Genomic DNA, 24,760 nt, shown 5'->3' with positions numbered 1-24,760 from the left:
CCTGTGAAGAAGTTAGATCACATTCTTATATATCTAAAGACAAAAAAATTTCCTCAATGATTTGTATAAATATTTTAAAATTTTTGATGCTATTTTCAGCAGCAAGTTTAGGATTTCAAAATGAAACTTTATTGGTTTTCCTTTAATTCATCTGTAGATTAGAGGATTCTATTTACACGGAAGGTATTTTTTCTTCTTAACGATCTGTAATTGTTAGGAAAAACTTTGAGAAGACAGCTTCAGCAAGAATAAATGTTTTGCTTGAGTCACTGTCTCTATAACAGTGCTGTGCTGAAATAGAGTATAAATCTGATAAAGAATGAATGACCATATGTTCAATAAGATTATCATTGATGGTTACTGCTAAGTTACAGGTGAAGCACATTATTTTTTTCTCCCCCTATCCCAACTTCCAAATCCCTATGCCAGGAACTCAGAAGAGCAAAAGCAGCACTACTGAATTGCTCCCGCTCCTCCCCTGCATCTTATGTAGCCTGACTTCTCACCTCTGAAGCCCCAAACACACCGCAGCCAAGAGATGTTTAACCTGTACAGGAAGCTTGTATTTTTCTCTGAGAGTGGGTACGGAACTATCATGTGAACTCTACTTTGGAAAGTGTGGTGGCCAGAGAAGAATTATTGCTTCCTTTACTTTGTGGCCTTGGTAAGAGCTTACGAGTGGAACCTCAAAAGTAGGTGCCAGATGGCCGTAGAAGAGATGTACTTGGGGTCTACTGTTGTCCAGAAATTCTGGAAGAAATGCCTTTGAAATCAATCCTTTGCAAGCTGGACCTTGGATAGCCCAGGTCACTACTGCATGGTGGGAGGAAACCTATTTTTCCACAGTTGTCGTTGGACTAATCCTTGTAGTACAAATAAGCTTGACTCAGTGGAGGCAGAATAAAGCCCAGAAAACATGCTTTTTTACATTACACGCCCTCGATTACCTCTGGGTGCAGGACTTAATCCATTAGTTAAGTGAAAAACTCTGGAGGACAGGAGAGACATGCCGTGGCTAAGGGGCCAGTCCTCGTCTGTGAAGGCTGGAGCAAACCTGGCAGGGCCCTGTATCTGAAGACTGACACTAGTCCCGAAGAGCAGGACTATTGGGATTGCCAGTAGCATAAGCTGTAACTGAAAGCAAATTGATTGAAATGAAATAAATTGATATAAAGATTAGGTTAAACTAATGTATATGTATATTTTGTTTTTAAGATAAGCTATTGTCACTATATTCATGGGTATTAGTAATTTATGGAGAGAGAAAATAATTAAGAGCCCAGGCTCTGGTGTTAGATTGCTTGGGTCCAAGACCCAGCTACACCACGTATGTATAAACTGTCAACTTGATCTTGAATCTCTGGGTGTGAATTCCAGCTCTGTCATTTACTAGATGTGGAAATTGAGTAAATTCCTAAGTTTCTCTGAACTTCAATTTTTTGTCATCTGTGTGTGTAAAACACACCGCGTAAAGCACTTAGTATTGTACCTGTCCACAGGAAGCACTCATAGTTCACATAATGTACTGAGAATGGTACACTTTTGGCCCAGTTATTATTCTAACTATACTATATATATTATCAATAAGTGTAAACTGGTATTATTATTGCCATTGTTATTGTTTTGGTCCCTGTGATTTTATTTTGCAACTATTTTATTACCTTTAAGCACTTCTGTGTTTTCCTACTCTTTCTTCCTTTTTATTTCTAGTTTATTTTAGCCTATTACTTCTGCTATGGATTATTTATAACAGTAAAAGAGTTGGAATAACTTAAGTGTCCACACATTACACATTAATGTTGGGGTTTAGTCCTTCAGAAGTAGTATAGTTTGGGTGTCAGTAAGAGCTATTACTATATACCAACATGTTGGTATTACTGTATACCAAGCGCTATGATGACAGTAATTTTATCACTCCTATTTTACAAATGAGGTGATTAAAATCTTTAGAGAAGCTAAAGAAAATGTGTAGCAGGTGACATAGCTATAACTACTGGTGTAGCTAACATTTGAAGCCAGAAGACTGATTCCAGAGAGAATGTTTGTGTATGGTTCTAGAACACATGGCTGAAAGGAAAAACTGCATCACTGAGGATGAAAAGATCAGTGAGATGTGAAGGTAGAGACTGATGAGCTGTCCACATGGATGTGGATGTCACTCAGACTAACGGTAGGTCTCTGGTTGTAGAGCTAGGAAAAGAGAGGGAGCCCTCAAGTCAGGAAATAAAGCTTTGACAAGCACATGGCACACACCAAAAGGCCGGTGAGTGACAGTAACAAGAAGTGAAGGGTGATACTACTGCTACCACTATTAAAATAATGGCAAGTGAATATTTATGAAATCCTTATTAATATTTATGGTACTTTTGAAAAGCATTATCTCAAGGAATTTTCACAACAATCCTTTGAAAAAGACACTATTATTTTTCCCATGTTATGAATGAGTTAACTGAGTTTTAGAAAAATTGAATAAATTGCCTAAGTCCACACAACTATTTCAAGTCACCAGTATAGCTATGTGAAGTGGTTTTCAAAGAAGTCACCCATCCTTCACCCATCTATCTATCTGTCCTTCCATCCGTTCATTCATCCATTTGCTTAACAAACTTGAGTGTCTTCTAGGTATTAAGCTCTGAGGATTAAAAAAAGTGCCTAAAATCCTAGTACCTGCCCTTGATTCGGATGAGAAGGAAATTTAAGAGAACAATGGATAAAAGCTATAGTAGAGGTGTAATTTTGTTATTCGAAAAATGAGAGGGCTGTGTTGCCTAATCTTTAATATTTCTTTCAATTCCACCACTGTGATTCTAGAAACAACAAGAAGCAATCAATGAAAAACAAAACTGTACACAGCCTGGTGGTATAAAACTTGAACCTACTTAACTGTTGTCAGTGTAAGACCCATTCATTTTCTCAATGCTATGCAGACTAGCAAATTTGGCAGCCAAGGAACTCAGTGTGAGGCAGCTGGGCATGATTTTGGATGGGGGACTCAAATTCAATGTTGGTGAAGTGTTTACAGTTTGCATGTGCTTTGCAGGTGTGTGACATCACTTCCCATAACTGATGTGAATGCTGGAAACAGTGGCAGCCGACTGATAGCCTGCCTTTAACCCTTTCCAAACAAACCATCTTGTGGGCAGATGTTGACCGCACCTTCTTGCACATCTCTCTAAATGAGGCTGGAGATGAGCCAATTTTTTTCTGATCCAGGCCTTGACGTGTGAATGTACAGCCACTGAACTTCTCCAGGAAATGACATCAAGACTAATTCAAGAGGCTGGGAAACCGAGGGCCTTCCTTTAATGTCCTAGTTAATGGCAATTGTGGGAAAAACAGCATTATTCTCTTGTTTAGGCTGCAAACTTGTTGATATTTGATAGTTAAAAAACTTGGGGGACATAGGAATGAAAATGGGCTTTTTTGTAGAGGACGCCCTGTTAAAGTAAGAGTTTTCAAAACTAGTAGTGTAAACAAAATTTCAGAGAAGAATATTAAGACTACTTAAGGGAACAAAATCTTTTTGTGTTTCATGTTTTTTGTTGCCAAAATTTCTGCAGTGCATCTTTCCATTGATATTAAAGGAAAGAAACTTACTTAGTATAAAAAGTTATGGTAATGTAAAGTCACTTTGAAGCAGTTATTAAAACAGATTATGCTTTTAGTTTACCCGTATCCTTCAGTGTTGAATCAGGCATTTGATGCAATGCCTCAGTAATGTAGAATGATTGCAAAAAAGTTGCTAGGAATTGGCTAAGGATTTTTCACACTGCCCATATTATATGTTTTCCTGGAACATATGTGTATGTGTACATGCACATATACATGTAAACTAAAATGTAAATGTAAGTTTTATATGAATGAAAGTATTAATACTGAATTTATTTTAAAGTGGATTGCATATTAGATTTCTAGTAATTTATGTAAATTTTCCCTCCAATTAGTTAACATTATAAAAATGTTACTAGACTGATACTTTTTTATCTTAGACATTTATAAAGCTTCAAGCATTGCTGCAGTTTTTATTCTCACATATAACTTCAGGGTGGGTCGGTAAGAAACTTGTTACTTGTAGGTTATCACTGGAGAAGGCAGAGCCAATGATTCATGAGCTTCTGGGGACTCAAAATACTATTCTTTATCATTATTTCTGGAGTCACAAGGGCTACTTTGAACAATTGAAGAAAAATAGTAAGTCTTTGAAAATAGACTCCACTGCAGAAAACAAATAGCTATATTCTAGCCTCATTTTTCTTTTTTCCCATATTAGAGTTGGTCCTCTGCATAGGTGTCTGTTTGGGTCACATTATCTATGAACCGTACTTGAATAAATTGCTAGCTCTCTTGCAGCTGCAAGTGCTGGTTATTTTGTTTGAATCTGTAGCTCTTTGATGTTTCCTGGCATGCATGATTTTAAAATTTAGATACAGCCTGCAATTTTTTTTAAGTCCTAGGCAATTCTGATTGAGTAGGTCTTATTAACTCAGTTTAGAAGTTTGAATCTAAACCTTCACAACCCTCCTTTTGAAAGGTGTCGAGATGTGTGGTAGGGGGGATTATTTTTAATGAAACTAAGCTTGCATATTTTTCAGGTTTGAAGATGCAATGGGTTGTATCTATTAATTTACAAAACTTTAGAGACTGTAGAGACAGGATAGAAATTGACTAGGATATTGAATTTTTAAAGCAATTTCATTTCACAGTATTAAATTGAAATCTAACTGTAATGCCAGAAAGTTTAGATGACTACTTCATTTCTGTAGTACAATTCATCTATTTTCCCTATTCACAATTATTCACCTATTCACCACAATTATTGTGGTGTTGCAGACCACAATAATTAGTCTTAGAAAAAGGCAAGAGGAAACCTAAAAGGAAATTTCTCTTTTGATACCTTATGAAGACATCCACCCCTAAGGATATTTTTCTGTGACTGCATTTGTGAGAGGCAGAGTCAACGGCACTAATGTAGGCTCTCCTTCCTTAATGGCTGTGATCTGGCAAGTCTGAATATACAACTGAAATAAAAATGACTGGTGAGTCTACCTTGGAAAACTCAGAAGCCAACTGGAGATCCTGTTGCAGCCACACTCAAGCACATAATCAAAACCAGGTTACCACTTCTAAGTCAGAAAATTAAAAATGACATATACTGGCTTTGCTGAGGGGGTCGGGCTCCCCTTGCAGGCAGTGGCAATTCATAATCATGGATGAGGAAGGGGCAGCACAAAGGTCACTGTTATTCACTATATTACACATTTTCATTGTCTTCTAGATATTTCAGGGATAATTTTCTTTAGGGGGCGAAATTAAAAACACCCCAAAATGTGTGATTTGCTAACGATTTTTATAAATGTTTTATTTTTAGATAATTTTAGATTCGCATGCAGTTGTAAGAATTAACACAGAAAGATTCATATACCTTTCACCCAGTTTCCCCCAGTGGTAACATCTTGCATGACTATAATACCACACCCAGCGTACTGGGTGAATCCATCAGTAATGAATATGTGGCAATCCATCAGCCTTATTTATAATCATCAGTTTACATGGACTTATTGTGTGTGTGTGTGCGTATGTGTGTGTGTGTGTTTAGTATTTAGTTTTATTCAGTTTTATTATAAGTGCAGATTTGTGTGACCACAACCAAAGTTAAGATACAGAACAGTTACATCACAAAGATTGCTTGTGCTAAACTATTAATGAAGGATATGCTCAAAAGATTTATTTACCAATTTGAATAGATTTTCTGAGGTTATTTGTATCTAAAATGGTTTGAAAAGACACCAAGTGACTAAGAACACAGAAGATAAACTCCTCTCTAATTTCAGGAAATGGGCTGAAGTTGGGTGAGCTGATCTCTCTGTGGAGTTCTCTGGGAATACAATGAATGACCATGCTTCTTTATAAAAAGAAATTGCTGAGCAGAAAGTAGAGAAAGATTTTAATGATATCTGCAGCAAAAAATAAAGTCAGGGCTTTAAGGATAGAGGTTAGTAGGCCTTTTGCACAGTTTTAACAAAAGGAAGCTAAAAATTACAGACTCAGATTCTTTTATATTTTAAAAAAAGAAAAAATGCAATGTCAGCAAGAATATATATATATATATATATATATATATATATATATATATATATATATATATATATAAAGCGTTACTGGTCTGTGGTCTGTAAAAAGAGCCTCCTCCCCCTGGGAAAACAATAAAAAATTATTTGCCCCTGTATCAAGTTTAGGACCACTTACCAAAATGGCTAGCTTGGCAGAGGCAGCTGCTTAGCTGGGAGCGCAATTGTACAATTCACTTGTAGCTCAGCATGAAATTTCCTCATAGACAATAGACATTTGTGTTCACACATTTGAAAAATGAACTTACACAAACAACTGCAATTTATACTGTTCCTTGAAACCATAAAACATTAACACTTTTAAACTAATGGGTTTTGGGCTACCCTCAAAATAAAGCTTTGTGTTTTCTGCTGCTACCCTTTATTTCTAGGGTAATGAAGACCATCTATAAAGGGAAATTGTTAATAGCAGAGAAATTGTGAGAAGTCAATCATAAAAGCTGCATGTTGGATTTTTTCCCCTTCTTTTGTCCCCGTTGAATCAAAGATTTTTTTTGTTTGGATGAGAATGTTGGTTTAGTTATTACATAATTAAACGTTCTCCTCTTTTCACTATTAGGCAGAAAAGACTGCCTGAGATACTGTTGATTAAACCTATTTTAGTATTATCATCTCACCGATCAACTGGACTAAGGTTTATTTTTGAAGTCCTGAAATTTACTGCTAGATCTAGATGGTAAAGGTCTAGAAGGATGTATGAACTAGAAATATACCAAGGAGGATGTTATTTCCTTAGAAAATGCTAAGAGGACTAAAGCACAAGAACTTAAGCCTCAAGGTCTTGAAGTTTTCGCTTCTGTTGTGCTAGCTCTACCTCATTTCCTAAACTTGCCTCATGCACCCATCCACCACAGGTCCTCATCGCCTCCACCTGCAGGCTCGGCCATTCACATTGCCTCCTGCAGGACATTTATCAATGATTTTAGCTGCCTTCTCCCAGTCCAGAGTGGATTAGAGTGTATAAACCCTCATGGACATGAAGTATGGAGTAGATGTTTAGCTATAGAGCTCCTGAGACTTGGGACCTGGTTACCATGGTTGAATCCTGGGTTCTGTGCTACTTAGCTGTAATTTGTCCTTTCACTTCCCAATATTGGCCCAGTTATAGGGACTGGGCTTCAGCCCTGTTTCCTACTTCTGAGAATGTTGTTCAGACACTTAATGTAGACATTTCAGGAGTTCCATCTCCCAATTTTGCCTTTTTTATTCCTTCACCTGGGATTGGAGCCTTACTCTGCATCTCATAAGGAGAATGTTTTATTTTTTTGTGTGTTCCAATGAATCTTTATTTATAAAAACAGACAACAAGCTGGATTTGGCCTAAGGATACAGTTTATCAATGCTTGATCTATCATATCCTGGCCACATATCTCCAAAGTCTTGTTCTTTGCTATAAAAGCTTATTCAAATGATATTTTTTTGGTGAAACTTAAGAAACGTCCTTATTAAGGTTGTGAACAAAGCAAGGAAGTCCACTATCACTTTAAGAATTTGATGTTTACTGTTCCAGAGTACAAACTGATGCAATTGAAAAAGAAAAAAAAAATCCAAAAAGTTCAAATGAAAAATTTTGGTAAAAATAACAGAATTTAGAAAGAGGTCTGAGTATAAAATTAGTATAATGAAATTAATAGTGTTTATTCAAATAATAATCCTTTAGAAAATCTAATGAGAAAAATTACAATTTGTAACACAACCAAAAAATAAGTTGTTCGGTAATAAATGTAATAAGACATGTTTAAGGTCAATGCCAAGAAGAATTTGAAAACCTAGTGATAAATATGAAAGAAAATTTGAACAGAATGGAAAAGAATACCTTGTTTGTTTATATAAGAACTCATTAGAGTAAAATAACAATTTTCTTTTAAATTCTATAGGTTGTATTCATAGCAATAAAAATAAAGAATAATTAAATGTAATCTTTTTCATTGGTAATAAATTTTCTTTGTTCAGAAAAATTTTAATATCAAAAATTAACAATAAAATATTCCTCCTACCCTATACTTAATTCATATAACCATCTCCCACCAATATAACCCCTATTATTGTTATTTTTCCCCTTAAATCGTGTATCTGTAATACCGCTTTCTAGTTTGCTACTTTTGTTCTTAAACATTTTTTATAAGGAATTTTTCTCAGAAGCTAATGTAAGCTCTGGATTCTCTTCAAAGAATAATTACAGAGAGAAAGAGACAGAGACACAGAGAGAGAGAGAGAGAGACAGAGAGAGAGAAAGAAAGACAGAGAATGAACTTTTGTAAGCAGTAGTACATATATCTATAGAGTTTTAATTCAGATTTCGAAAGGTGCATAGACTCTGATAGCCCTCTGAGTTCCATGGATAGATCTCACAGAAGTCTTTGAAACTCAAGTCAAGAATTATTTGATGTAGTCTCTTAATCTTCAGATGAAAATTGGGGGCCCTCAAGTGGTCAGGAGTGGGCCTTTCTTGGTGGCTTGTCTAGATTTACATAATTAGGCTTTTGCTCAGAAGTCTGGATGATAGCTCAGTTGACTGTTAAAGGAAGAAAAATACTACAACCTTCTTTGTAAGTACTAATTCCCTTCACTTACTTGATTGTCCTTTTTCTCTTGCAGCTTTGGTTTTTGATTTTGACTGTTCCCTATAACTATCTTGATTGCATTGCTGGATTGATATTCAAGTGATCTCTTTAGTCTCTCCATCATTCTTGTTTGCAGGAAAACATTCCTCTTTACCAAAATGATTGTGGATTAAAGTAGATCCCAGATAGGGGCAGGAGTTTATCTGATAATAATTTTAAAAATAGGTCTTAATTTTTTTTTTTTTGAAACAGAGTCTTGCTCTGTTGCCCAGGCTGTAGTGCAGTGGCACAATCTCACCTCACTGCAACCTCTGCCTCCTAGGTTCAGGTGACCCTCTTGCCTCAGCCTCCCAAGTAGCTGGGATTACAGGTGCCTGCCACCATGCCTGGCTAATTTTTGTAATTTTAGTAGAGACGGGGTTTCACCATGTTGGCTAGGCTGGCCTTGAACTCCTGACCTCAGGTGATCCACCCACGTTGGCCTCCCAAAGTGCTGGAATTACAGGCATGAGCCACCGCGCCTGGCCACAGGTCTTAATTTTTAAAAATATATGCATCGGTGGATAATGTGACTTCCTACAACCAGACAGTGGGTGTATTTAATACATTAAATCACGTCGTGCATTTGATCAGTCTGCTTAGGCTGCTGCAACAAAATACTGTGGCTCAAAGAACAGAAATTTACTTTTTCATAGTTCTGGAGGCTGGATGTCTGAGATCAGGGTGACAGCATGGTTGGGTTCTGAAGAAGCCTCTTTTCCTGGCTTACAGACAGCTGCCAACAGGGAAAGAAGGACAGTATACTCTCTGATGTTTCTTATTAAATGATCACTAATCCCATCATGAGGGTTGCTACCCTGTGACCTCATCTAAACCTAATTTTCTCCCAAAGACATTATCTCCAAATACCATCACATCGGGGGTATACATTTTGAATATGAATTTTGTGGGGACGTAATTCAGTCCATAGCAGCATCTCTGTATGAAGAATACAGTGAAAGGCTTATGGTGACCGACACTTCAAGAAGTATGAGTCCTTCAGCTGTGGTTTATGTGCTAAGGAAGTAGGGAAAGGAGGGGCAGGTCAAAATCACAGATAGAGGGAGAGTAACAAGGAAAGGAAATAAAATTTCTAGGGGTAGAAGTTTATTGGATACTTACATTGGTCTTAAGAATAATCTTTATCAGAATTCAAAGTGGACATACTGGGGACCCAAACAGAACAAGACTTTGTTCCTCCGAAGATTAAAAAAACATATATTTTATTTTAGCAAAACAACTTGGTTTTGGATTTAGAGTAAAAAGTAGAACAATTCCAAACATTGGTCTTGAGTGATATTGAGCTAACGGAGTAGTGAAGACAAGTGATGCCTGAAAAGGTTTGTTTATAGTTTAAATCTGAGTCAATCTACCAAAATGGAATTTGCTTGTAATTTCCTTTAACAGGGTATACTTAGTGCTTAGAATTACATTCTGAGTAGCTTTGTTTATTGAGTTTCTTTGAACTCAACCCTGTGTGGGTCTTGGACTTCACTGGATAGCTGGGAGAGTTTGTGCTGCTACAAAGCTGAGATGTTTTTTGAGCTGGGATGTTGTTATTTTCACAATATTTTTTGCTTATTATTAAGAGGGTGTTGACAAAAAATGATCTCAAGATAATGGCAGACTAGAAAGAACAGTGGGCTGACCAAAGTGAGATGTTCAATTGCATCTTGAAAGAATGGTCTTAAATTCTGATAGAATTCAAGCATTTCTCTTCTGTGAATATATTTCTTTATAAAATTGTGGATGCACCAGCCTAAGAAATGTAAATCAGGGGTTCTGACTTTCTAACAGTGTCCCCATTACTGGGGAGAGAGTGGTGTAGAGCATGAACCTTAATGTCAGACAGGAATGAATTGGGCTGTGCCATTTATGAATGAGTGTGACCTTGGGCAAGTTACATTAACTTATCAAATTAGGCCTTAGTTTCCTAGCTTGGTGCTTATAAGGACTGGATGAGATAATGTTTAGAAAGAGCTGTGCTTATTTGGTACATTTTAAAGCTCCAAGGATGATAGCTGTTATCAGACTGGTAATTCATCAGCGCAGTGACTGACTGTTCATGCTTGGAAAGAGTTTAAACATCACTAGCAAGCCCAGTTTTATTCCACAAACTGCATCACTGAATTGTGATACCTAACTTTCTCTTTCCTCCTACTAATAATTATTCATGACTTTGACTACTGTCTCAGAACAACAGTGAACAACAGTAGATATGTGTAGATTTTCTATCTTTTCCAGTGATAATAAAATACAAAAAGAGTCTGAAGTGAAATGCAAATGAGAAGCAGCAGTAGACATTCACCTTTTTGGGGGAAACAATTAATTAATTTTGGCTAAGTATGTTTTAATTAGACCTAAACATACAGAATAAGGCTTACTTATGTGTGTAGTCTTAAACTGAGTCAAGATGAAGTCAATTTACTAAGTTTTATGTATTCATCCTTTTTAATTGTTATTTGAATAAGGATATATTATCTAAATAGAATTTAATCATTCAAGTTGTTTCTCAAATCAGGGATTTCAGGCATAAATTGAGAGTCAAATATTTCCATATATTGATATATTGGGTAATTTATGTCTGGTAGAACAGTATTTCAGAGAAAAAATTAAAATCCAAGATCTTGCAGGAAAAGATTTCTGCCTGGCTTCATGCAAAGATCCTATGTTCTTAATGGAAGGTTTGGATTTAGAAAATAAAAAGTAGAATTTCACCCTGAGAGAGTGAAGTAGCCAAGGCAGCCACTTCTAATAGTAGGTATTATGACCCAATCTGGTACAGTAGCCAGACCACAAGACAGGCAAAAAAGTTTCACCGTGAATAAGGAAGGATAGTTCTATTTCACTCTGTCCTTTTCCTATTACTTTGTCCCATCCAGCTGTGCAGCCTCAGATCAAAATTCTACTTCTATTATACTGTAGATGAACCTAATGAGACTCAATAGCTCCATTATGCATTATTTTCTCAACATCTGTTAGCCACAGTTCCTGAACTTAACTTTAAAGCTTTCTCCTTTGCTATTAAAGTCCTATTCATTTGCAATGTTTCATAACCCAATAAAACCACCCTTTTTCAGCCCAAGTTTAAGTTACTTGCTTGCTTGCCTGAGGCCGAATGTGCAGACAAGCTGAATGGTCAGCTAAAGTGTTAACAGGTTATTCTACACTCTGGATTCATAGTAATCACCTAAAAACACTAGATGGCACAGGAGAGGTATGAATGCAACAAGAAGATCCCAGCCTTCAAAGCTGAAATATTTAAAAAAAATTTTTAAGGTTTAAAAGAGCAATAATTTAGGATATTCTTGTATGTTCTTTCCTATTTACTTTCCTATTGTTGTCTTGAGCTTTATCCTTGAGATTTTTCAGAAATGGTTGACATAAGGTAAAATTCTTGTATCTCACTTGAAAGCAAACACTTAAGACAATTCTTAGTTGAGTAGTGCCTTTATTTATTCTTTTTAATTAATTACAGAAAACACCCACACTCACAAATACACACACATCTGCATACTTATATAGTAATACCTACTCTCTTTCTCTCTCTCTCTATATATATATGTTTGGTTATATATGTGTGTGTTATATTTATGATAAATGAAACATTCCATATCAGGGCACTTAGAGATAATGCACACAATGGTATGTGTAAATGTGCACATTGTTGCAGGAAGTCAGGGACCCCGAACGGAGGGACTGGCTGAAGCCATGGCGGAAGAACATGGATTGTGAAGATTTCATGGACATTTATTAGTTCCCCAAATTAATACTTTTATAATTTCTTATGCCTATCTTTACTGCAGTCTCTAAACAAAAATTGTGAAGATTTCATGGACACTTATCACTTCCCCAATCAATACCCTTATGATTTCCTATGCTTGTCTTTACTTTAATCTCTTAATCCTGTCAGCTGAGGAGGATGTATGTCACCTCAGGACCCTGTGATGATTGCATTAACTGCACAAATTGTAGAGCATGTGTGTTTGAACAATATGAAATCTGGGCTTCTTGAAAAAAGAACAAGATAACAGCAATGTTCAGGGAATAAGAGAGATAACCTTAAACTCTGACCACCGGTGAGCCGGGAAGAACAGAGCCATATTTCTCTTCTTTCAAAAGCAAATGGGAGAAATATCGCTGAATTATTTTTCTCAGCATGGAATATCCCTGAGAAAGAGAATATGCCCCTGAGGGTGGGTCTCTAAAATGGCCCCGTTGGATGTGGCCGTCTTCTATGGTCGAAACTGTAGGGATGAAATAAACCCAAGTCTCTCATAGCGCTCCCAGGCTTATTAGGAAGAGGAAATTCCCGCCTAATTAATTTTGGTCAGACTGGTTGCTCTCAAACCCTGTCTCCTGATAAGATGTTATCAATGACAATCGTGCCTGAAACTTCATTAGCAATTTTAATTTCGCCCCAGTCCTGTGGTCCTGTGATCTTGCCCTGCCTCCGTTTGCCTTGTGATATTCTATTATCTAGTGAAGTATGTGATCTTTGTGACCCACACCCTATTTGTACGCTCCCTCCCCTTTGAAAATCCCTAATAAAAACTTAATGGTTTTGCAGCTTGGGGGGTATCATGGAACCTACCAACATGTGATGTCTCCCCCCGGGCGCCCAGCTTTAAAATTTCTCTCTTTTTTACTCTGTCCCTTTATTTCTCAAACCGGCCGATGCTTAGGGAAAATAGAAAAGAACCTATGTGACTATCGGGGGCAGGTTCCCTGATAGCACATGATTCTATTTATTTTTCTAATTATGCAACTAACTAGAGCTAAATAATGAGAAATACTTTTCTAAGAAAAAGCATCTAAACATAGAAGGCAACGTTATGTAATTTCTACTTTTTCTCAGCTTGTAATGAGTACATGTATTCCAGGAAGTTTCATATATATTGTGTTTATTAAACATGAGTTTATTTTATTATTTTCTTTAGTGGAAAAATTATAAGCTATGAACAGGAAAGTATATCAAGCAAATAGTGAATGTTGGGACTCAAAAGTGGTACTGATTACAGCAAGAGTACTGTTAACCTTAATTACAGAAATTGTACTCATTTATAGGGCACATTGTACACATAAAGTCACAGGGTAATCAGTGGTTTGCCATTGAATAATCTCTGAAATTTAATAGAACTAAAACTGCAAATCGGAAGCTTACAGTTGTCATGATAGTATTTGAGTTTTTGTTCTGAAACTTCTTGGACAATTAGTGATACAGTAAGATCTAGAGAAGCAGTTTTAACATTTTGCTCCCCAATATTTTCAATAGACTAATAATGTTCACTGGAACAAAAATTGTTTTATTATTTGTAATCTAGGAGAAATAATACCTTAAGTAATTGTTTTGAGAATTGAAGGTAATGCATGTAAATGTATACATATTTAAATAACCTTAAGCTGAGTAGATTAACAAATTTATTGCTGAATTAGGTAAATGAGAAATAAATAAAACTAACTAGAAATACAGAACCACAATATCATCTCCAAACAAAGTTTAAAAGAAAATAATAGAGGCCACATATTTATAATAGTCATCTGTAAAGAACTGATCTGACTCAGTGGCTTACTCCTATAATCCAAGCTATTCCAGAGGCTGAGATGGGAGGATAGCTTGAGGCCAGGAGTTCCAGACCAGCCTGGGCATTGTGAGACTCCACCTTTAAAAAACTTAAAAAAAAAATTAGCTGGGCATAGTAATACATGCCTGTAGTCCCAGCTACCCAGGAGGCTGAGGCAAGAGGATTGCTTGAATCCAGGAGTTTGAGGTTGCAGCGAACTGTGACGATGCCACTGCACTCCAGCCTGGGTAACAGGGTGAGACCCCATCTCAAAAAAACAAAAAACAGAACTTTAATTACTCTAAATTACTTTCAACTTTTCTATATTTTATTTTGGAGGGTATGATTGTACAATACATAATAAAATCACATACAATTTAGTTATCTTTATAGCTAAAAAATTATAGTTATAAAATATTTGGGTAGAGACATCATGCCATATTGGAAAGTGCATGAATTTAAACGTTCCATGCCCTTAGACATTAGACATGGGTTTAAATTCTGGTCTCACCACTAATTAACTAGGTGATCTTGGGTACTGAGTTTTGCAGGTCTTATTTTCTTGTTTGTAACATAGGGTAAATACTATTTCATGATACAAGGTTGCTATAGGTTAAACAGGATTTTTCGAATTCAGCACTAGTGACACTTGGGCCAAATAATTCAGAAGCTATTGTGGGGGCTGTTCTATGCCCTGTAAGATATTTAGCAACATCCCTGACCTTTACCTGCTAAATGCCAGTAGTACCTCTTCCACAGTTGTGACAACCAAAAGTGTCTCCAGACATTGACTAATATATCCTAAAGGGCAAAATTGATTCCAGTTGAGAACCACTGGGTCAGAGGTAAAATATATAATATATTTGCATGAAAATGGCTTGAACTGAGGACAAATAATGGCTGACATGAATATTTAAGGTGAATTAAAAAAAAAAACAGATCTCCAAAAGTAGACTGAGAAGGGTAACCATAGAAGAGACAGTAGATATTCATGAAAGAGAGGAGTCAGAGAAACCAAAAAAAACAAAAAGTTGCAAGAGAGGATAAGAGGAAGACTCCCCATTGAACTGACTTCATTTATGCATATAAGGACACTTTGAATGAGAGATCATAGTTGGCTTACAGGTGATGGGGTTTTGGGAGCAAAATATGAGTAATGTTTTTCAATAATTTTAATTTTGAGTACTTTTAGTTGGGGCTATTCTATCTCTAGCTTCTGTATGCTCCATCACTTCCTATGCTTTAAGAGAAGGTAGAAAAAGGAGTCACAGACTGTAGGTCTAAATGATTATTTTAAATTACATAGTATAAAACATATTATTCTTTCATTCCTTAGCAATTTTTCAAAACTGGCATCTTATGAGTTTACTTAAGAGTTTCAGTTAATATGGGCACAGATCTTCAAATTCCCGACTTCTAGTCAGGCAATATCCTTGTGCCTAATACTAATTTTAGTCAAGGTTCAAAAAATAATTCTATCATATTTTAGTATCAAAATCTATTGGATATCGTGGTATTACCAAAATGTATGATCTGTTCTTCCTTCTCTGTCTTTTAATGGCAGTGTATGTAATTTAAAATACTTCAGCCTAGGCAGTGTCGTGTGTGTATGTGTGCGCTCAGTTTTAATTTGTGGAGTGGGGGTGGGGTGTGGTTACTTAAAACTCACAATAACCAAATATGGAATGCACATGCTGGAGAGGAGGGGTTGTTGGCTAGCACTTGAAAGACGCTAATCAAAATCCTACACTTTGGAGGTGTCTAATCCAAGCAAGCGTTCAGTTCTCTTCATCTCAGATCAATGCCAGATGGCATGGTAATTAGCGCATTGGATGTAGAAATGTTTCTTTCATTGGCAAAATTAGTTATGTTCAAGATGTGAATCTGGGATTGGCTAGATATATTGATCTGGGGCCCCCGCATGCACAGGATTTCAGTGAACTTGATAGCCTGCATTTCTTGAGACTAATTCCTTGGTTTAGGATTCCAGACCCATCTGGTACGAGTGTGTTCATCTTAGGGCTTTTTTTTTTTTTTCCTGACTCCTACTGGGGTAGCTGAATTCTGCCTCTAGAGTTTGCTTTTTCTGTCTTGTATTAACCTTTTATGCAGGATCCTGTTGAATACCTAAAAGTATGGAGAGCTAGTACTTCATCGAGCTTATAGAACTGTTTGTATTAGTATTTTTGTGGCATTTTAACAGTTAAACGTTTATGTATGTGGCCGGATGTGGTTTGAACATTTATTTACAGCATTATTCTACTCAACAGCAAGGTTGCAGGTAAGAATACCTGCCAAAACTAACAATATGTACTCAAAATAACCCAATAATTGTAAACTACCAAATTGGGTCAGTTTGCTACCATCTGACACTCATTCCTCTGAACTGGAGAAAATAAAAATGCTTATTTCTTTATAGATACATGAGAAATTTTTGTAACTTAATGATTAAGCTTTAATTCTTTTGTATAATAGTTCAAAAATAATATTCACCTCATGTGTAATAATAGCTAGTATTTTCTGAACCCTACACTGAGAATTTACATGTATACCTTATACTTTAACATTTAATAATCACATCTTACAAAGTAGTTTATTGTTATTATTATTCCCATTACTATTATTCCAATTTTTCAGATGAGAAAACTGAGGCACAGTGAGGATAAATAGCTTGTGTGTTCAAGGTCATACAATGAGCAATTAACAGGCCTGAGATGATGAAATCAGGCCATCTGATTCTTGATATCATGCTTTTAAACACAGCCTTTCAATAGCATTTAGGTTAAATAAGATAATTTATTTGAGAAATACCTATTAAGATATATATATATATATATATATATATATATATACTCAAAAATTTGCCAGATATTATAAATAAAACCAAATATTGGTCTAATATGAAAAATCCTAGGATGATTCAATCTTCATATATATTTAGGTATATTTACTCCTTTTGTAAGAATGGACCTGCAATTATATTTTAAATTAATTATGGCATTCATCTACCATGCATATGACTGGTTCTAGGAAATCATACAAAGAAATTTATCAAAGAAAGGATGCTTATAATGAAGTGAGTCCTTCCTTATTATGCTACTGTGTGTATCCTTATCATGAATATGTTGCATCCATGTTTTACTTTGGTTTTATTATTTTTAATAGATCCAGTAAAACTTTATTTTTGAATACAGTATTTCCACAGTTGAAAAATTCTTCAAGAATTTTAATAAAATGTCCTTACCTGGCAATGATTTTTGCTCCAAAAATTTTTCAGATCTATTAAAAATGTAACTTACCTTTTAGTTAAAAGTTCCTATAAAGAAATTCTGACTTTTCCACTAATTGTCAATCAGACCTTGAAAAGTATAATTGGAAACAAGGTTATTTTTTTTCTGTACACTACCTTCACACACTAATTTTTACTGACAGGAGTATTTTCTTGGCTTGGTTTCATTGGAACTAGGCAGGAGATTAAAGAGCTTGCTTTTGTTTTGCATGAAGAGAAAATACAATGGGTTTTTTTTCCTGGGTATGCATCAGCTTTAGATAAGCCTTCCAAGATCAAGAATTCTACAAAAGAAGTTAAAATATTTCTTAACCAGCTTTAGAGTTTCCACAAATGTGCTCAATTCACCTAACAGCATCTCAATGGAATGGCCAGGGGAATATGGAGGAAAAATGAGATTTCGTTCTGAGTTTTAAAGGCAGGAGGAGAGAATGTTTGTCCCATGTGTTCACTCTTTGGAAAGCAGAGGATGGTCTGTTTGTCATTAATATTAACATGAATTAGTGTTGCTTACCTCCCACTGGAGCACTTGTGATATAAAGACAGGGCAGGCCAAACTTAGTCCCAGGAAAGATGGGTAAATACTCCAGAGGACCTATAGACCTATTGTTTGAAAAATGTAAACAAGAATCAAACACCAAAGCCTAACAGAATGAGGGAGATTTTTTCACCACTGCCAATGTGTAGTTTGGTTGTGGTAGTTTCTATGCTGAGAAACACAGGGCGGGAAAATTCTTTATGAACAGAGTGTGCGGTTTCCTGTGTAAATTGAAATGATTAGCTGTTTTCTTTTTTTAATGGTGTTTGATAAATGGTGTATCATGTTTGTCTCAATTTATAAAATAGGAGTTAAATTTTTTTCTTCCTTATGTAGGAATTTGTTAAGTTATATAAACTAATAAGGAGAACAGATCTTCAATAAACCATCATTTAAATATGGGAAAGACATAAAATCCAGGTAGCTTATAGTGGTAGAAATGAAAATAGAACTTTAACAGTCTATACTGTCATAATGATAGCTAATATTTATGATCATAGTTACCATAGATTTGGTATTGTTTGTAACTTTACATAAGTTTTTTATTCAATGAAAGCAACTCTATAAATATCCTTGTCACTTTACATTTGCGGAAACTAAATTCAGTAGTGATTAACTTTCTCAAGACCTCATATCTAACTGGTGGAGTTGAGACATAACCAAACACTCATGATATTACTTTCCATTTAGATAATATCCTTTTCCGAACAAGTACTGGACAAGTTTTTGTAAATTTTTAAATGTTCTTCTGGAGGACGTGACATTAACAGATGACTCCATGTTAGCAGTTTACAATATGTGAGAAAGCCTGAATGCTCTGCATTTGTATTAGAAGCTGATCACTTAATTTCTATGGTCTTTGTAATGTATCAAGTAGGGCCTTGACTTGTCAAATGTGTTTAGTAGAGAAATGCTGTTGGAAGATTATGATAAAATTCTTAAACCTCATCATTTCAAAATTGAGGCAGATTATATAACTGTAACTATTGGGCACCTAAACTGTCAGTAAACTCTGAGTGTGAAATATATGAGTAATGATTTGTGCTTTTGAAAAGTGTTCCTTCAAAAAGTTCCAGAGTTAAGATGGCCTGCTGGATGGAAAGAGTGGGTATGGGTGTTCATTGAATATCCTCTCAGGCCTTTTGACTGTTAAGAGGCATAGCTCCCTTCTGTTCAGAGCCCTTTGTTTTGATTACTTCAAACAGAGAGAAAGCCTCTCTTTGTACTGGCACCAATCTCTTCAATTTGTCTGGAAATTAACAAAGCAAACATGTTTATAAATAAGACAATAAAGAACATTGACAATGTTTGGTATTACCTAATTTTCAAAGTTAATATTGGGGTGCTTACTCTTTATCAGAAGCCCTGCTAGACATTTTATATCATGCAACAAATTCCTGCATAAAGAGGAAAAAATTACCTCCTATTTTATATCAATGAAATTTTGTTAATGTGTATAGCAAATCAGGAAATGGTACTATTTTAAGTTCTTATTTTATAGAAGATAAAACTAAGGTACATTACTTTCCCAAGATCATAAACAAGAAGGATGATCAGAGATCGTTTGCATTCATGGACAACAGCATATATTTCTAAGCTTTCCCCAGGGCCATGTTAACTCTCCCAATCTTTGTTGTAATACAGTCCAAAGATCTGCCTTGTCTGGATATTTAAGGGAACATCTTATTCATCTACTATATCAATGATATAACTGCATCAAATTAATAAGAAGTGGCAGTTTTTTTTGAAGACTTGGTGAGATAGAAGGAAACAGAGGAGCACTATGAAGATTCAAGTACATATAACATCAGTGACGTTTTTGGGAATATTACACACTGGGGCATGCTGTGACATTCACTCCAAAATAAAGGCTAAATCATTGTGTCTTTTCCACCCATAAAGAAGAACTACAATGCTTAGTAGACCTTTTGATTACTCCAGGGTTCTTGTGGTAAGGCAGCAGTAGGCAAGAATGGAGTCAGCAGGCTGGCAGGGGTAAATATTTGACCCTGATCATTAGCAAGAGGTAGGGCTACTGCTAGACAACATGGGAAGGGAAGAATACGTTTTGTATCTCGGTGATACATTTGGGCATCTCTTGTCAATCCCATGCTCCTCAGCCAAAACTGGAGAAAAGCATGGTAGTTAGAGATTCGGACCAATAGATTGAAGGTAGGTCATGCTACCAGACACTCTGTCTAGCTTATTCTCCTAATATCTCAAAGGAAATGGCAAGGGGAATAGGGAGGAGAAATGTTATTTTATTTTAAGTTTCAGAAACAGGAAGATAAAATGTTTGTTTCATGCTTGTATTCTTTGGAAAGCAGAGGATTGTGTGTTTGCCATTAGAATTAGGATGAGTTAAAGGTCCTAGACAAGGATGAAGGCAATTTGAATTGGCAGTGGAAAGGAGGATGCTGAGGAATAGTTATGGCCTAAAGAACAACTGCAGCAGTGGAGGCTATAGTTCATTCCACTAATATTTCTCTTGTAAGTTTCTCCAGAAAACAAGAGCAATCAGAATATGGTGGAAACTCTTTTCAAATAGGGTGACTTACCATGAGAAGGAGTCAATCTGAGTTCAAGGTCTAGACTGCAGTGAATTCTCCACCCAGATTCCCAAGCTGATGTTTCACAACTCTGTCCCTCACTGGAAACATCATTTGGCCCCAGAGAACTTCCTAGTTCAAGCAATTGTTCAGACGATTCAGTTTGTTTCTAGTTTACAGTGTTTGGGGCCTCAGCTGGGAAGACTTGAAGACAGAGGATATTTTTATGGCTAGAATCTTGGGACATCTGGAGGTATCTACTCTTACATGTCTGAGAGTTGATGCTGGCTGTTGGCTGACACCTTAGTTGGGCTGTCAGCTGGAAGACCTACATGTACAGTGGCTTTTTCAAGTGATCTCTCAGACTGCATTTCTAGAGCTACCTTCCCAACACAGCAAGATAGAAGTGCTTAGCATTTTATGATCTAGTTTTGGAAGTCAGGTACTATCAGTTCTGTTGTACTCTATCACACAAGGCAGTCACAAAAATCCACTCTGCTTCAAGGGTAAGGGCATAGACCCCACCAATTGATGGGAGGAATGTCAATGTCACATTGTAGAAACACGGTATGGAGTGGGGGATATTGTTGTTGTCATCTTTGGAAAATATAATCTGCCACATCAAGGAAGAGGAAACTAACTGCTTTTCTCTTGCTTGTGCATCTTACATTTTTCAGTACATCACTGATTCCTTAATGTTTTGAAGTACTTTGAAGAAAACATTTCTTTGTCAAAAATAAAAGCAGAAAACAAAGAAGGAGATAAAAAATATCGAAGTCTTCTAGCTGCATATAAGATAAAGTTTAAATTCCTTAAATTAGCATTCAGACATAATTGCCTTTTACCCTCAACTTGATATTACTTCCAGTCATATACTGTGTTAGTTCATTCCCATTGCTATAAAGAAATACCTGGCACTGAGTAATTTATTTTAAAAAAAGAGGTTTAATTGGCTCATGGTTCTGCAGGCAATACAGGAAGCATAGTGGCTTCTGGGGAGGCTTCAGAAACCTATAATCATGGTGGAAGGTGAAGGGGAAGTGAGGACTTCACATGGCCAGAGCAGAAGGAAGAAAGTGGGGAGGTACCATACACTTTTAAACAACCAGATCATGTGAGCACTCCCTCACTATTATGAGAGCAGAACTGGGAGGGAAATCCACCCTTGATATCCAATCACCTCCCACCAGATCCCACCTCTAACACTGAGGATTACAATTCAACATGAGATCTGGGCAGAGGCACAGATCCAAATCATATCATTCAGTCTCTGGTCCCTCAAAAATCTCATGTCCTTCTCATTTTGCAAAATACAATCATGCTTTCCCAACAGTACACCAAAGTCTTAACTTATCCTGGTGTTAACTAGAAAGTCAAAAGTCCAAAGTTTCATCTGAGACAAGGCAAGTCCCCTCTACCTATGACCATGTAAAATCAGAAACAAGTTAGTTACTTACAAGACACAATGGAAGTCTAGGCATTGAGTAAATATTCCCGTTCCCAAAGAGAGAAATTGGCCAAAAGAAAGGGGCTACAGGCCCCATGAAAGCCTGAAACCCAGCAGGGTAGCCATTAAATCTTAAAGCTAAAAAATAATCTCCTTTGACTCCATGTCTCACATCCAGGGCACACTGATGCAGGGGGTGGGCTTCCAACCCTGTGCAGCTTGTGCAGCTCCTTGCGCAGCTCCAACCCTGTGACTTTGCAGGATTCAGCCCCCACAGCTACTCTCCTGGGGTGGCATTGAGTACCTGCAGCTCTTCCAGGCTAAGAGTGCCAGCTACCAGTGTATCTACCATTTTGGGGTATGGAGGATGGTGGCCCTCTTCTCACAGCTCCACTAGGCAGTGCCCCAGTGGGAACCCTGTGTGGGAATTCCAAACCAATGTTTTCCCTCTGCACTGCCCTAGTAGAGGTTCTCTGTGAGGGCTCTGCCCCTGCAGCAGGCTTCTGCCTGGACATCTAGGATTTTCCATACGTCCTCAGAAGTCTAGGTAGAGGCTCCAAAGCCCCAAATCTTGCACTCTGTGCACCTGAAGGCTTAACATCATGTGGAAACCACCAAGGCTTAGGACTGGCACCCTCTGAAGCAGTGGCCTGAGCTGTACCTGCGCCCCTATGAGCCATGGGTGGAGCTGGAGTGGCTAGGATGTAGGGAACAATGTCTCAAGACTGGGCAGGGCAGCAGGATCCTGAGTCTGGCCCAGGAAATATTCTTCCCTCCTAGGCCTCTGGACCTGTGATGGGAGGGGTGACCTCAAAGGTCTCTGAAATGCCATGGAGGCCATTTTTCATTGTATTGGCTGTCAGCTCTTGGCACCTTTTACTTATGCAAATTTCTACAGCCTGCTTGAAGTCCTCCCCAGAAAGTGGGCTTTTCTTTTCTACTGCAAGGCCAGCCTGTAAATTTTCCAAACTTTTACATTCTGCTTCCTTTTAAATATAAGTTCTAGTTTCAGGTCATTTATTTGTTCACACATATGAGCATAGGTTGTTAGAAGCAGCCCAGGCCACCTCGTGAATACTTTACTGCTCAGAAATTCCTTCCACCAGATAACCTAAATCATCTCTCAAGTTCAAAATTCTACAGACCCTTGGTACAGGGGCACAATACTGCTAGTCTCTGCTAAAACATAGCAAAAGTGACCTTTACTCCAGTTCCCAATGAGTTCCTCATTTCCATCTGAGACCTCATCAGCCTGGACCTCACTGTTCATATCACTCTCAGCATTTTGGTCACAATTATTCAACAAGTCTCTAAGAAGTTCCGAACTTTCCCTCATCTTGCTTTCTTCTTCTGAGCCCTCCAAATTGTTCTAACCTCTGCCTGTTACCCAGTTCCAAAGCTGCTTCCCCATTTTCAGGTTTCCTTATAGCAATGCCCCACTCTTTGGTACCAGTTTTCTGTATTAGTCCCTTCTTGCATTGCTACCAAGAAATACTTGAGACTGGTTAATTTATAAAGAAAAGACGTTTCATGGGCTTATGGTTCTGCAAGCTGTGCAGAAAGCATAGTGGCTTCTAGGGAGACCTTGGGAAACCGACAGTCATGGTGGAAGGTGAAGGGGAAGCCAGGACATCACCGGGTTTGAGCAGAAGGCCTCACCTCCAGCACTGGGGATTACAATTTGACATGAGATTTGGGTGGGAACACAGATTCAAACCATATCATATACTGTAACTTATTGTTTATTTATATAATGTATCTATGCCAGGATGTGTCCTCAAGCTTTTTGCCTTCATATGTATTTTTTCCTAATCTCAGAATTCCACCATAGAGTGCTTCCACTGTTTGCCTAATAAAGTCCTTAAGGCTTTTCCTTCATGCCCAACCAGGTAGTGATTCCTCCTTTCTGCTTTCAAGACTACTACAGCACCAATTAAGTACCAATCATGTCGTTTATCACAGTGTTCTGAACTACATGTTATTTTAGGAAGAGGCAATGCTTTATCATAATTTGTTTCTTAGTAAATATTGTTTTCAATACAGAGGATATCTTCCCACAGCAAATTTAAGAGGAGAGAGCTTAACTTTTTCTAACCTTATTGCTTGTGTGAAGTAGTTATTCTTCATGATATGACTCTATCTAACAAACCTGATTGTGGTGTGTTCTAGTTGTTCCAGATTTCAAAATGTTCAGAGGGTTAGCTCACTTTTTATTGGGTTCCCAGGGTATGCAAACTGTTAATATGAAAGCATACAAGCTATTTGATAATGTTAATGATCCACTGAGTGACTGTTATAAAGTAAATTCAATTGGAATAGTGACATAAATTAATTTCCAGGGAAAGCTTTTAAAATGCATTGTATATATTATCCATTCAAATGTATTATATATAAAAATATAAATAAATAAATAAATATATACATATAATTATCTGTGCACATATGTACGTGTGTGTGTGTGTGAGTAGATAGTTTTTTGAAAATTTATTAAATTTGTTGTGGAACATGAATTTAAACAGTTAATCTTAGGATTTTGATTGCTTTAATTTTGCCAGTATGCTTTGTTCCTCTCTAAGAAAGGCTTATAGTAAAGCAGCATTTTCTATGTTTGCATAGCAATCTCTAAGTTTGTCGGATTACTT

The 24,760-nt window shown here is 36.8% G+C and overlaps 1 long non-coding RNA gene across 1 annotated transcript in view; it reads left to right on the top strand.

Moving 5' to 3' along the window:
• Positions 1-2,056: 2,056 nt before the first annotated feature.
• LOC134739384 (uncharacterized) overlaps positions 2,057-24,760 on the top strand; it is a 39,012-nt gene continuing 16,308 nt past the window's right edge. Inside the window, exon 1 of the long non-coding RNA XR_010125980.1 lies at positions 2,057-2,170. This is a non-coding gene — a long non-coding RNA (uncharacterized LOC134739384). The remainder of the gene's footprint in view (positions 2,171-24,760) is intronic.

Source organism: Pongo pygmaeus, chromosome 3 (assembly GCF_028885625.2).
Source record: "Pongo pygmaeus isolate AG05252 chromosome 3, NHGRI_mPonPyg2-v2.0_pri, whole genome shotgun sequence".
Taxonomy (NCBI): domain Eukaryota; kingdom Metazoa; phylum Chordata; class Mammalia; order Primates; family Hominidae; genus Pongo; species Pongo pygmaeus.
This window is presented reverse-complemented; position numbering and strand designations above follow the sequence as displayed.